General features: G+C 29.8%; 1 non-coding gene and 2 pseudogenes across 1 annotated transcript; all 3 read right to left on the minus strand.

Moving 5' to 3' along the window:
• Positions 1-9,223: 9,223 nt before the first annotated feature.
• LOC127090044 (U2 spliceosomal RNA) lies at positions 9,224-9,418 on the minus strand. Its single transcript, XR_007791579.1, has one exon. It is a non-coding gene; the product is annotated as a U2 spliceosomal RNA (small nuclear RNA).
• Positions 9,419-12,294: 2,876 nt separating this feature from the next.
• On the minus strand, positions 12,295-14,186 carry LOC127080259 (26S proteasome regulatory subunit S10B homolog B-like; annotated as a pseudogene).
• A 64-nt stretch (positions 14,187-14,250) lies between these two features.
• LOC127080260 (beta-glucuronosyltransferase GlcAT14A-like) lies at positions 14,251-15,741 on the minus strand (annotated as a pseudogene).
• Positions 15,742-16,510: the final 769 nt, after the last annotated feature.

The following is a 16,510-nucleotide window of genomic DNA, read 5'->3' on the forward strand; positions in this document are numbered from 1 at the left end:
ATGTATTTTTCACTTTCATAGCAGGTGTAACCGGTTACACCAATTGGTTAACCGGTTACATAAACATAAAAATGGTTTTTTAGAAGAATGTTGTAAAGATCCTGTTTTTCGAAAATTGTGGCTTTTGAAACAGAGGTATCAAAACATTAAAATCGACACAATCGCACAGGTTATAAACACCTTAGATTTTTAAAAAGTGTCAGGTGTAACCGGTTACATAAACGTAAAAATGGTTTTTCAACATATTGTTCAAAGCATTCTGTTTTTTTGTATATTGGGCATGTTTAAGTGACGTAAAAACACTTAAAAACTGCCACAACTCGCACTAGATAAACATACCTTCATCTGTAACCGGTTACACATTCAAAATTTTCAAATTTTTATGTAAAATATGATTCAAATGTTTTGCAACTTTCATACATCAAACCTTGCAAGGTTTCATGAATATACACTTTTTCAGAATGGTATATAGTATGTATATATACTTATGGTTTCTGTTTTCAAAAGAGAGACTCTTAGACACAAAACTTTTATACTACGAAAGATATTCTTTGATATACAACTTTCACATCTCATAATCCAAACAAGTTTCTAAACTTTCAAATTGAAAACTTTTTGCATGAACTTTCATACATTTTCATTAATGTTTTATTCATATTTTTATGAGCACTTAGGTGTATATGTTTGGATTGTAATCAATACAAAGAGAAGATCAATTAATACAAAATTGATTCAAGAGCTATAACTTATGTTACAAACTCAGATTTGTGTATACCTTCTTATCCAGAATTGTTGGAAATAAGAGATTGAAAAAGAAATGATTGTTTTCTTTTTCTCTTGTGTTGCTTATGTTAGAAGATTGTAGGATAGCTCTTGGTAGATGACTTGTACAAATATTTGATATAGTCGAAAATATATCACAAGGAGTGACGGGATTGGAGTACTATCAGATTGCGAAGGGAATCAGTATGCATCGTTGTGTACTTTACTTTCTGCATTTATTTATCAAGATTTTTACATTCATATCAATTCAGAAAAATAACAAAACGAGTGCTAATGCTTCAAATCGAGAAAAGTCCAATAAATCTAATTCACCCCCCCCCCCCTCTTAGAGACCTCGCATAAACTTTCATAAGAATTAGTAAAAGTCCTTATCAAAGGTTCAGTATGAGTGAAGCTCCCGATTATGATTTGAGAAGGAGAAAATTTCCTTATCAAAAGTATCAGTTTTGGTGAAACTCGCTTTCAAAACAGAGTATGGGTAAAAATCACTCTCAAAAGATAGAATTTGGTCGATACGTCCTGTTAGAGGTTTTGCACGAGTAAAATTCCTTTAAAAAATTGTGTCAAAGATTTAGTAATGGATAAATCTCCATGTTAAAGGTAAAACATGAGTAAAGCTCCATGTTAAAGGTTGACAAAGAGTAAAGTTCTAGACAAAAGTTTGAGTAGGAACAATATTTAGTAGACATGTTTAATTGAATACAACAAATCCCTCCAATTTGAGAGGTCGAGCTGAAAAAAAAATACATTTCTAAATAATCTAGGGTTAACATTAGAATATGTTTTAGGAAAATAAAGATCGATTTCACCTTTCCAATTTTATGTCTTGTTGAAAAGCCAAGCCATCATCTAGACATCTATAGAATCATTTTTTAATGACATGACACTCATTTAGCTTATGTGTCATTGTAAATTCAGAAGAAAAACACATCAACAAAAAGAAGTCAAAACTTGAAGACTGGAGCAATCAAGCTCAAATGATCATAAACTTTAGAAAGACAATGGAAGAAACAAGATGGGTGAGTATTCTTTACAATTCAAGTATTTATATCTTAATTGCTTAGAATTATCATAATCATTCCATCTTGTGAATGGATTCATTTTAACATCATGTGGAAACTTATTTGAAACTTAATTTTAATGTATTTTTCACTTTCATAGCAGGTGTAACGGTTACATTAATTGGTTAACTGGTTACATGAACATAAAAATGGTTTTTTAGAAGATTGTTGAAAACATCTTGCTTTTGGAAAATTGCGGCATTTGAAACTGACCTAACAATCCTTTAAAACCGACACAATCTCACCGGTTAAAAACACCTTAGATTTTGAAAAAGTATCAGGTGTAACCGGTTACATAAAAGTAAAAATGGGTTTTCAACATATTGTTGAAAGCATTCTGTTTTTTGTATATTGTGGCAAGTTTAAGCAACGTAAAAACACTTAGAAATTGCCACAACATGACTAGATAAAAATACCTTCATCTATAACCGGCTACCCATTCAAATTTTTCAAATTTTTAAGTAAAATATGATTAAAATGTTTTTCAACTATCATACCTAAAACCTTGCAAAGTTTCATGAATATACACTTTTTCAGAAGGGTATATAGTATGTATATATACTTGTGGTTTCTATTTTCAAAAGAGTGACTCTTAGACACAAAACTTTTATATTTCAAAAGATATTCTTTGATATACAACTTTCACATCTCATAATCCAAACAAGTTTCTAAACTTTCAAATATAAAACTTTTTGCATGAACTTTCATACATATTCATTAATGTTTTATTCATATTATTCTGAGCACTTAGGTGTATATGTTTGGATTATGATCAATACAAAGAGAAGATCAATTAATAAAAAATTCATTCAAGAGCTATAACTTATGTTACAAACTCAGATTTGTGTATACCTTGTTATCCAGGATTGTTGGAAATAAGAGATTGAAAAAGAAATGATTGTTTTCTTTTTCTCTTGTGTTGCTTATGTTAGAAGATTGTAGGATAGCTCTTGGTAGATGACTTGTACAAATATTTGATATAGGTTAAAATATATCAGAAAGAGTGACGGGATTGGAGTACTCTCAGATAATGAGGGGAATCAGTATGCATCATTGTGTCCTTTACTTTCTGCATTTATTTATCATCATTTTTACATTCATATCAATTCTGAAAAAATAATAAAACGAGTGTTAACGCTTCAAATCGAGAAAAGTCCAAAAAATCTAATTCACCCCCTCCCCCTCTTAGAGACCGTGCATAAACTTACATACGCATTAGTAAAACTCCTTATCAAAGGTTCAATATGAGTGAAGCTCCCGATTATTATTAGAGAATGAGTAAAATTCCTTATCAAAAGTATCAGTTTTGGTGAAACTCACTTTCAAAACTGAGCATGAGTATAAATTTCTATCAAAAGATAGATTTTGGGTGATACGTGCTATTAAACGTTATGCACGAGTAAAATTCCTTTAAAAAATTGTGTAAAATATTTAGTAATGGATAAATCTCCATGTTAAAGGTAAAGCATGAGTAAAGCTCCATGTTAAAGGTTGACAAAGAGTAAAGTTTTGTATAAAAGTTTGAGTAGGAACAATATTTAGCAGACATGTTTAATTGAATACAATAAACCCTTCCAATTTGAGAGGTGAGCTGAAAAATACATTTATAAATAATCAAGGGTTAACATTAGAATATGTTTTAGGAAAATAAAGATTGATTTCACCCTTCCAAGTTTATGTCTTTTTGAAAAGCCAATCCATCATTTAGACATCTGTAGAATCATTTTTTAATGATATGACACTCACTTAGCTTACGTGTCATTGTAAAGTCAGCAATAAAGTATAACAAGTCATTTATTTTACTTGATTATAGTTTTGATGAAGACAAACACATCAACAAAAAGAACTAAAAACTTGAAGACTGGAGCAATCAAGCTCAAATGATCATAAACTTTAGAAAGTCAATGGAAGGAAGAAGATGGTTGAGTATTCTTTACAATTCAAGAATTTATATCTTAATTGCTCAGAATTATCATAATCATTCCATCTTGTGAATGGATTCATTTTAACATCATGTGGAAAGTTATTTGAAACTTAATTTTTATGTATTTTCACTTTCATAGCAGGTGTAACCGGCTACATCAATTGGTTAACTAGTTACATAAACATAAAAATGGTTTTTTAGATGATTGTTGAAAACATTTTGTTTTTGGAAACTTGCGGCATTTGAAACAAATGTAACAACACCTTAAAATCGACATAATCGCACCGGTTAAAAACACCATATATTTTGAAAAAGTATCACGTGTAACCGGTTACATAAACGTAAAAATGGGTTTTCAACATATTGTTGAAAGCATTCTGTTTTTTATATTTTGTGGCATGTTTAAGAGACGTAAAAACACTTTAAAACTGCCCCAACTCGCACTAGATAAAATTACCTTCATCTGTAACCGGTTACACACTAAAAAATTTCAAATTTTTATGTAAAATATGATTAAAATGTTTTTCAACTTTCATACATCAAACCTTGCAAAGTTTCATGAATATACACTTTTTCATAAGGGTATATAGTATGTATATATACTTGTGGTTTCTGTTTTCAAAAGAGAGACTCTTAGACACAAAACTTTTATATTTGAAAAGATATTCTTTGATATACAACTTTCACATCTCATAATCCAAAAAGGTTTCTAAACTTTCAAATATAAAACTTTTTGCATGAAATTTCATACATATTCATTAATGTTTTATTCATATTATTCTGAGCACTTAGGTGTATATGTTTGGATTGTGATTAATACAAAGAGAAGATCAATTAATACAAAATTCATTCAAGAGCTATAACTTATGTTACAAACTCATATTTGTGTATACCTTGTTATCCAGGATTGTTGGAAATAAGAGATTGAAAAAGAAATGATTGTTTTCTTTTTCTCTTGTGTTGCTTATGTTAGAAGACTGTAGGATGTCTCTTGGTAGATGAATTTTTACAAATATTTGATATAGTTGAAAATATATCACAAGGAGTGACGGGATTGGAGTACTCTCAGATTGTGAGGGGAATCAGTATGCATCATTGTATTATATTCCTTATGTATTAATTGATCTTCTCTTTGTATTGATCATAATCCAAACATATACACCTAAATGCTCAGAATAATATGAATAAACTTTAAGATTATATGTGAAAGTTCATGCAAAAAGTTTTTAATTTGAAAGTTTAGAAACTTGTTTGGATTATGAGGTGTGAAAGTTGTATATCAAAGAATATCTTTTGAAATATAAACGTTTTGTTTCTAAGAGTCTCTCTTTTGAAAACAGAAACCTCAAGCATATATACATACTATATACCCTTATGAAAAAGTGTATATTCATGAAACATTGCAAGGTTTGATGTATGAAAGTTGCAAAACGTTTTAATCATATTTTACATAAAAATTTGAAATTTTTAAGTGTGTAACCGGTTACACATGAAGGTATTTTTATCTAGTGCGAGTTGTGGCGGTTTTTAAGTGTTGTTACGTCGCTTCAATTGCAACAATATACCTAAAATAGAATGTTTTCAACAATATGTTGAAAAACCAATTTTACGTTTATGTAACCGGTTAACCATTGAATAAACTGGTTACACCTGACAGTTTTAAAGAGTTCTTACGTCAGTTTCAAAAGCCGTAATTTTCAAAAAAAATAGAATGTTTTCAACAATCTTCTAATAAACCATTTTTATGTTGATGTAATCGGTTAACCAATTGGTGTAACCGGTTACACCTGCTATGAAAGTGAAAAATACATAAAAGTTAAGTTTCAAATAAGTTTCCACATGATGTTAAAATGAATTTGGTGTAACCATTTTTCTACTTTCTACTATATTCCTCTTCAAAGTTGCCTTAGTGTAGAGATAGAAAAAATATATTTGATATTTTTATTGTACTTATGTGATGTCTATCGTGTAGTTTATTCAAGAGGTTTTGGGGTTAATCGATTAAGACATTAAAAAGGCTTGTGGTTCTTTTCATTTTTTTATCAAATTCTTTTCATCGAAATAATGGACTTCTCCTTATTTAATTTACACCATAATTTGAATTTGAAATCATTTTTTCTACTTTCTACTATATTCCTCTTCAAAGTTGCCTTAGTGTAGAGATAGAAAAAATATATTTGATATTTTTATTGTACTTATTTGATGTCTATCGTGTAGTTTATTCAAGAGGTTTTGGTCACTTTTGTAATATCTTTGAAATGAGTCTATGTTTAGTTATTGAGATTATCAAGTAAAAATATTTGTTTGGTTCGTGAGCTCAGCCAAAAAAAATTAATTTTCATTTTTTAGATTAGCTAGTGAAAATCTCTATTTAGTTCTTGAGCCCAACCTGTGAAAAAATATTATTTGGTTATTGAGATTAGCTTGTCAAAATCGGTGTTTGGTTCTTGAGCCCAACCGGTGAAAAACTCTGTTTGGTTTGGATATTAGCCAGTATAAAATCTCTTTTTGGTTTGGAGATTAACTCGTATAAAATATCTTGCTTGATTGGGGATTAGCCAGTGTTAAATCCCTTATTTGGTAGTAATAATACTTGTGGATATAACCTGTAAAAAAAATCATATCTTTATTTAGTGGAATTCTCAAGAGGAAACACATTGGGACATGAGTAGGCCAAGTGGTCAAGTCAAACCTGTATCAATTTATTGTGCATTTATCTCTTCCCTTTTCCCTCTATCTTTATACTCTTTATTTATTTCAGTGGCATTTCCTTCTCTTAATCTCTCGGATATTCTTCGATTTAAATATTCCACTCTTTAATATGTTTTTGCTTTATAAAACTAACTTATGTTTTTGCTTATTTAGGACCAATTTGATGAAACAATTAAGTAATGAATCTTTGTCGTCCATTTAAAAGTTAACAATAGTCAAGATATTGTCAACTCATCAATCCACATGAAACATTAGTGATCCACGTGAGACTCTAACTAGCAAATTAAAACATGAATGTCACAACTATCCATCTTGGATGAAAGTGCTGAAATTTAAACGTAACATATTGAAAACAATAATAATGAAAACAAAAGCAGGAAAATATTTCAAGGTTAGTTTCTTAATGTATTCTCTAATAATTCCTTGTTAAAAATGTTTAATGTTAGTTAAGAAAGCATGAAAGTAATTTATTAATGTTAGTTGTAGTTGCATCAAGTAAAATGTTTAATATTGTTGTTTTTGAAATTTAATATTTAACAATTATATTGATTTTGTTTTTTTACTTTTATTGTTGTTGAGATTTAACATTTAAAGACTCTATAGATTTTGTTGTTATTGTTAATACTGTTGTTATTGTTACTTTTATTGTTAATTTTATTGTTGTTGTTAATATTGTTGTTATTATTGTTGTTAATTTTAATATTGTTGAGATTTATTGTTACTTTTATTGTTGTTGTTGTTAATATTTAATGATTAAGGATTCTCTTGGTTTTGTTTTTGTTGTTATTGGTCGTTTTGTTGTTGATGATGAAGAAGATTTAGAATTTGTCAACAAATTTGATGCCTTGCATAATAAAACGAAAAAATAGGTTAAAACTAAAATATTGTAAATAGAACTTTACCCATTGGTTATTGTTTAAAACCGAGGTAAAAAGAGTACAATTTTGAAATTTAAAAAATGCAGTTGTTGGGGATTGAACCAATAATTAGTGCAACTTTTCCCCTCGATTATTCTAAAACTAAGGGGTATAGTGGAAGTTTTTCATGCCGTCATTCGTTATCGCGCTTGTCTTACCGATGTAATATCCCTTTTGCATCCAATTTGAAATGGGGTTATTTATAGTAGTGAGTTGAAAGATCAACACTAGAAGTATCATATGAAAGAACTATCACTTTGTGTAAAGGGTCTTTTGAGGAATCATCATCAGAAATATTTTTTGAGGAATCATCATTAGGAAGAACTTTTTGAAGAATCATCACTAAGAATATCATTCGGAGAATATTTATATCAATATTTCATTCTAACATACGAAAACTTTGTAGCATCGGATAACGAAGCAGTAACAACACATTTATCAACTAAAGATTCATTCAAATATTTATTCAAAGCCTCATCTGAAAATTCATTAGAGGATTCACATGAAGTATCATCTAGAAGATCATCAAACAAAATTAGATGAAGAAGGAGATGTTTGTTTCAAAGCTACTTACAAATAAATATCAAGGCCAAAACGGACCAAGGAAGCTGCAATATCCTCATTTAATCGATTAAATAAATATGGCTAATCATTTAAAGATTAAATGTTCTTAAAATCTAGTGTTGTAAAGACAAAATCAATCGACTAAGAAATCACATCCTCAAGAAAATCTTCATCAAATCTATTCAAAATCATAATTAGTGAAGAATTCAAATCTCCATGAATATTTTATCGATTAACAAGGACTTTTAATCGATTAAAAGGCTAAATTTGGAAAGCTTCTCAAATCAAATATATTTGGATCAAATTCCTCTAATCAATTATGATATTTCTTTTTCAAATTATATTTAAAACACTTTTAGATAAAGTTAAATAAGGTACGCTCTCTTCTCTCTTTCATTCATCCTAGAATTTTCTTTTCGTCTTGTTTGAGTGAGAGTTTATGCTTTTTGTCACTATTATCATCATCTTTGTGGCTTCAATAAGAGCTATTATCGTTGGATATCTTTCATCAAGTATTTACTCTTCAATGGACTTTTCCTCTAGAGCTCAAGAAGAAATTTCAACAATTAGTTCCTCAACTGCAAAGTGTTCAAAATGCATATCTTGTCGTAAAGTTTTTTTAGAGATTTCAGCCTCTACAATTATATTTACCAAGCTTTGCTCAAAGACTTATTTGTCAAGAAACCAAAATCTACCTATCTAGAGAATTTGGAATGTCGTTGTTACCATTTATCTTTGAAGCAAACACGATTAATAACCCACAATCTCGGAAACACGATCACTGACGTGTGTTTCTTGAGAACACGATCAAGAAACTAACCGGAGCTCTGATACCAATTTATTAGTGCGTGAGGAACTTTAAGTGAGGAGAGAGAGAGAGAGAATGAAGAATAAAACGTCTCATCCCATAACAATATCGGGTTTCTATTTTCTACTATAATAGAAGTTTTATCTCCCATGAAATTGCAAATATCCCATAAGAATATCATGTTTCTATTTTCTATTATAATAGAAGTTTTATCTCCCATGAAATTGCAAATTCGCAACATACTAGTCCCACATCTTACAATTTCAAAATTGACAACAAGTGTAAGATTTGTCTGATTTTACTAGTTAATTATAATTTTAGAGATAAAATTTGACTATAGATAAAAAGAACAATAATCTGAATTAAATTAAATAAAGAAATATTAGGTAATTAATTTTAATTGGAGAAAGAGAATTACAATGCAACTAAGTTAAAAAAGATTGGTTTAGATTTGGTGGGGTGCGCCAGCAATCGCTTTAGTGCAACGCAAAAGCGACACGCAAGAGACCCAATAGCAAGCTACTGTGGTGGCCTCTTCCCCTCAAGAAATAAATTTAATATCGTGTGGACCATTGGCCCACATATCAGATATTAAACTGATAAGAACAGATACTACACTTGATCTTAGCCAAAAGGCCGAGAAAGGTATGCTTATTCCCTTAGCTTGCTTCTGTTTTTATTGCATATTTCCTCTGTTTCTTATTTGCCTCCCCGATGTGGGACTTAAACTTGCCTGGCTCCATTTTGAACTTCAACTTACAACAATTTCCTTTTCCCTTATTATATTATTACAAGAAAATGACTTGCTAGTTTCCACAACAAACTTTGAATTTTTGTTACTGACTCTGCTTCACTTGTTCCTATTACCATCCCCTACTGACTGCTTCATATTAGCATCAATTAATGGTCACATAACATTCATTATTACCAAAACGCAAAACTGAATCAACACTTGCTTGGATGTTTTGTTTCGTTATATAACTCATCCACTTCAAATTAACTTAATGTTAATTATATGCTACAATAAAACAACAATCCAGCATCTTATTAACTTAATGTTAATTATATGCTACAATAAAACAACAATCCAGCATCTTATTCTGCACTTTGTTACGATGCAACAGGAGTTGGAATGGACCAATTACAACCACACTCTTTAACAACTTTCTCATTTTATATCCTTCTCATTTTCTTATTATTATTAAAAATGGCATTCTAAACTTACACAAATTGCTTCTTTTTTATTATTAATTATTTGCTTTTTATTCACTAACTAAAAATATAAAATAATATTTTCTAAGAAAAATAAAATATCTTTTATTTTACTCAAATTATTTTAATCGTTGTAAGAAATATAAAATGGGATAAACTCACTGTTGTCCTAGTGACTAATTTTTCATTTAATCTTTGTAATAAACGTTCTCAATATTTTCAATACTCTTGTCACTATTGCAATGGATCAAAACTACTGACATTTGTTTTTTCCATAGGAGAATCTCTGCTAACAAACACCTCAACCAATTTGCTTATTTAGTAGCAGTGGTAAGTAATATCATTTTTTATTCCATACTGAATTGAGCAAGAATCATTTGTTTCTTATAATTCCAAGAGAATGCTCATCGAGAAATCCCTCTCCCTCCAATGAGAATTATATTTAGCACATAAAAAATAATCAATAATATTTTCCCGGCTAATGAGAAGTAGCAACAAAATGTAGAATAACAGTAATAGAAAAATTTAGTTAGTTGAAGTATGTCTTAAAACCTTAAGTGATATAAAGAGGAAGAAAATATATTTTCATTATTCTATTAACTTCACAATACAATTGATATTTTATTCTTTTTTCAACTCTACCATTAATTTCACGAGAATATGGTCAAGTTTACCTTGCTACTTAATCATATTTACTAATTGACTTTTGATAATAAATTTGGCTTATATGAATTAATCATCTTCCCTAAATATTAATTAATCCTAATTTATCTTGAAATATCATATAATCATTTCGAAATGACTAAAATACACATTTATGATAAAATGGCATTTTACCCTTCGTCTTTTTAATTCCATTAATTTATTACATAATTGAAATTCCAATAGGTCATTTAGGTCAGAATGTTACAATGATCACCTATCATCTTCAATCACAACCTTAAATACACTTTATGTAAAATGACCAAAATTCCAATAATGCATTTCACCTTATCACATAACTCGATGCATCCTTTATTCTTAATCTTGTTTAATTATTATTAATCCACTAAGATTTAAGTCCACAATTGATTATACCTTAATACCAGTATTAATTGAGCAAGGTGAAATGTGGGATACATCCCACTTCTTAATTAATTTCTTCTTCGAAATTCATGCTTCGCCTACGGGATCAGTAACTCATCTATGTTCAGGTTTTCAATCCTTACGCATCATTTGTTTGATTGTAACTTTCATACATCAAACCTTGTAATGTTTCATGAATATACACTTTTCCTGAACGGTATATAGTATGTATATATACTTGTGGTTTCTGTTTTCAAAAGAGAGATTCTTAGACACAATAGTTTTATATTTCAAAAGATATTCGTTGATATACAAATTTCACATCTCTTAATCCAAGCAAGTTTCTAAACTTTCACATCTCATAATCCAAGCAAGTTTCTAAACTTTCAATACAAAAAATCGCATGAATTGTAGCGGTTATTATAAGCAGCTTACGGCGGTTTAAGCTGCCACAATTTGATATATAACAAGTTTCTAAACTTTTAAATATGAAATCTCAACTACGCGTAAATTGTGGCCGTTAATGGAAGTAGATTACGTCGGTTTGAGCCGCCACAAATTACAACAACATTGTTTTCTAAAACACTATAATTTTTGCTGCCTAGGATTAAGTGGCGGTTTAAAATTAAACGCCGTGTTTTACATAGTTTAAAGTGGCGGTTTTTTTATTGAAAATATGGACGATTTCAAATGCCATGTATTTCACATAATAATAATAATAATAATAATATCTTGAAATGTCATGTATTTCACATAATAATAATAATATCTTCAAATTATAGGTCGGTTAACAACGACATAATTTCCTACTTATTACTTCTTGGATAATACAATAGGTGATAATAACAGTTACAATGGACTATTGGAGGATGACTACTCTGCACTTCCACTTATCAATATTCATCCCTATCAAAGTTAGCAAGTTAGTAACACATGCATGTGCGCATGCAGGACCAACAAACATCCAATATCCACTCTATAATATAAAAGATGTCAAGGAACTATGGATTGGAGAGTGGAAAATTAAAATCATATTCATAATCCAAAAAGAATAAGCTAGATATCCCGCTCGAATTGTCGAGATGAGACATTATAGAACATACAACATTATTAAAATTAAAGCAAGATGGATGAATATCTTCCCACTGATTTACAACACCATTAGAGGATCCACACAAAATATAAAATACTCTAAAACAATACTAGACAAAATGCATTTCCCCTCTCTAACTCTTAAATCTTGATTTCTTATGCACATAGTCCATCTGTTTCAAGATTAACATTACACTTTGGTGACATTTCATCTTCAGTGCATGCATTTAGGAGATCAACTCCATTAAAACCCTGAAAATTATGTAACTATAATACATTATACATTTAGAAATTGTTAATTAATGTAATAGAAGCCATATGGACTTTCCTCTGCAAGCTTCACAATAACTTTGTAGTCTATGTCACCATAATAAGCAATTCCAGCAACATGAGTCTTAAGAATTTCCATTTGGCAATGGAATTTATATTTTTTGATCCAATCTTCCAGGTCGTAGGAGAGCAGGGTCAAGTACATCAGGTTGGTTAGTTTCCATTTTAATTTTAGCCTACAATAGAAATTCTGAGGAAAAAGTCATTATCAATGGATCATCAAGAATTTAGCGGAACAGTCATTCAAACAAAAACATCAATAATGAGAAAAGGTTGATTCTTATATATGCCATTTGAAGTACATAACATAATGAAGGGGAAAAAACTCGGCTAAATATCCTATATCTGTAAAAATGTTGATTTTAACCAAGTGATTAGGCTCAAGTGGTTAATGAAATCCACTTCAAAATGAATTTTCAAAAGAACCTGAGTTTGAATTCTAAGTGGAAGCATTCTTGGCCCACCTTTACTTACTTGCCAACCATACTCCGAATTATTAAGGACCCCTTCCCCTAGGAATCAGATGGTTAACACCAAAAAAGTGTTGATTATGAACTTTACAAATAGAAAAAGGTCATGAAATAGAAAATTATTTTTTTGATAAACGATGAGCACAAAAGTCACTTATTAACATTTCCATCACTTGTGCAAATGCTTTAACATTCAAAGACATTAAGAAAAGGTCTTTGAAAGTTCAAAGACATAAAAAAAATGTGAAAAATACAAATCCCTGTCTAAAAGTATATGATATGGAATTTAATTATGTCATAGTTAGTATACACACTACCACAAGAAGAATTTCATATACGGTATCAAACATAGTGCTTATGTTTTGTTTTGATCAATGATGCAAAGACTCTGACATGGTCACCATAGATACATGACACAAAAATATAGAACACTGACAACCCTACATAAATATTTATTTATTTATCACAATTAAAGAAAATATTAATATATTTTTATAAGAGATCAAAATTGAGAATTACAAAATATATATATGTGCATCTAAATTGAGCTATTTACTTATCTATCTACTATCAAAAAAGATAAATATGTTGCAACTCCTCCGCAAGTAATCCAAAGTTCATCTAAGAGGTAGCTGGCTAAGAATTATTCAATACAGGATTCTAACTCATGTTCTCCCGAACTATTCGTTCATAAATGAAACTCATTAACCACTTGATCCCAATCACATGATGGTTATTTACAAATCAAGTCAAAGAGAGTAGATAAATAAGATATACCTTTCCAAGTTGATCAAAACCATCAAGTTGATTAAACAGCTCCGTTAATGTTCTCTGAATCTCATGATATGCATTTGTTCCCTCACTGAAAGGACGACCACCAATGGCATCAATCTCATCTATAAAAATGACGTAGGGCTAAGAAAACATAAGAGATTTAGAACTTATTTCAATTTGATAAACCTATAGGAAGATAAATAAACACAAGAATATCACATGGTGATCACATGCATACCCAATCATCTCTCTTATTAACATGGCACTTTCTCCAATGTACATATCAATTATAACACTTGAAATAACCTATATTATAGAAAAAGGGAAGGTGAATATATTTTATAGTTATTTCAAAACACATAATTGATAAACGATCCATAATATGACCTTTAGGAAGTTAGCATATATATTGCTGGAAATAGCTCTTGACAAGGTAATAGTAATTAAAAACATAAAGATGTAAAAGTTTGTCATCATAATGCCTTGAGTTAGAGAGTCATCATGGCCTTCATTCACTACAATATATCATATATCAACTCTAATATATGCTATGTTCCATAAAAAATTGGTTGTGTGTATTAAGGAAGAAAGGTTCTATCTTTGGAGGATTGTCTCGTACCACATATCATAAGTCATCGTTTATTGTTATATTCCTAAATTCTGGTGCGTTTTAAATGACCGACTAAAAGTATCCTTCTTGAGATAACTTAACATTTGTAAAATACATTAGTAGCGTTCATGGTACATTATCCCAACCAAAAATGCAGAACTCTAGAAAAGGTCGACTCAAGGTGTCCCATGGTGAATTGGTATATTATCCCAACCAAAAATGCAGAACCCTAGAAAAGGTCGGCTCAAGGTGACCTACGGTGAACCTGCATGGCGTGAAAAACATTAAATATTCATTCTTATGTAGTTTTCATTTTAAAAGTTAAATTCAATATTCATTCTTATGCAGTTGTCATTTTCAATAAATAAGCTGACAATATGATGCTTATATTTGTTGCACTAAGAAAGGAGATTTACCAGTGACGAGTTTGAATGCATATGGTGTTTTCCTCTTCTCCATAGCTTGAATTTTTTTACTTCTCCTTGCTAAATATGTTCTCAGGTTAACTACAATAGGCTGGAATATGTCACTCATGCATAATTTAATAGATAAATAATCTAGGAATCAAGGAATAAGTGCCACAAAGTAGAAGTTAGATTTGGCAAAGGTTTTCATACTCTTTCCATACAAGGTCATTAGTCTGATCAATGAAATTGAGGTCTCTATTGACTGAGGAGAAAAGGTGGGATAGATTTGATAAAGAAGACAAACACACCAAGTTTCTTAAAACAATCGAACTTGATCAAGAAAATGATAAAAATAAGGAACAAAAACTGAGATTGAAACACAACTACTAAACAATGGCAAAACCTTTCCAATGAGTACAAAGCCACCACACAACACAAACAACAAAATTAACACTGAATAGATACGCTCATTAGTTTATAACATAACAAAATGTCCAAAATTCCAATTCACACCATACTCAAACATCATCAATCAAATAAAAGGCACAAACTCACAGAAATGCCCAAAATCAAAATTTACATACCATCATGTGTAATCAGAGGATAATCACATGCACTCAAAGTGATAAACCAACTCCATCCCCTATCTAATTTAAGCTTAATGGCATAATTACAATGAGTGGTGACAACATTAGAAGATCCTAAGTATGTTATCCAATCAGCCTTACCAATAACATCAACATTCCTGAAACTCCGAATCATAGGAACAAAACTAACAGCATCAACCAAACCTTGTCTCTCTTCTTGCCTGATATCCATTCCAAGATGAAGCAAGTAACGGTTTCTTGGTGTTTATCACCATGTCCAATAGAGGCACTCTTTTACAAGAATATATCAAGAACTTGAACTTAGACAAAAAAATCAAATGATTATAGAATAATATACTTAAATAAGACTAATGTTGTAAAAAAGAAAAACACCTTATCAATTGAGTATCAGAATCATAAAGCATAACAGTTCTGTCAAAATCAAAAAGAATATTGTGAAAACATAAAGCACAATGTTACCTTCAAATTGACAGATTGTGGAGCATCTGATTGCGGAACTACGGATTGTGGAACTATGGATTGCGTATTTGCGATATAACGAATTGAAATTGAAGGTTCAAATGATGGGTAGTTTGATTATTAAGTTCCATATTGATACTGCTATTGAATAGGTGTTGTGTCTCTAACTACAAATCATTGTTAGGGTTTGAACTTGAATGTCTTTAAGGTTAGATAGAAAATAGATTAAAAACGGAAGGAAATGAATAAGAAAGTTTTTTAATTGAAAGGGTTTAAAGGAAACTGAACATTGAAAAGGAAAGGATCGAGAGAAAAGGTTCAATGTTATGGGGAGTTGAGTTAAACTTAGGTTTTCTTTGAAGACGGAGGAGGAGTTGAACCTTAGGTTTTCTATTTCTTTTATTTTAACATTATTATTTTTAAACAAAGTAACATTATTATTATTATTATTATTATTAGTATTATTATCATCATTATTAATAGTTGTAGTAATATTATATTATTATTTATATTGATTTTTTTATTATATAAATAAGAGAATGTGAATACAAATGAGTAAAATTCATTATAGAAAATTATGTCAAAGATTTAGTAATTGATAAATCTCCTTGTTAAAGGTAAAGCATGAGTAAAGCTCCATGTTAAGGGTTGACAAAGTGTAAATTTCTCTATAAAAGTTTGAGCAGGAATAATATTTAGTTAATCTTATTTTAA

Source organism: Lathyrus oleraceus, chromosome 5 (assembly GCF_024323335.1).
Source record: "Lathyrus oleraceus cultivar Zhongwan6 chromosome 5, CAAS_Psat_ZW6_1.0, whole genome shotgun sequence".
NCBI classification, from domain to species: domain Eukaryota; kingdom Viridiplantae; phylum Streptophyta; class Magnoliopsida; order Fabales; family Fabaceae; genus Lathyrus; species Lathyrus oleraceus.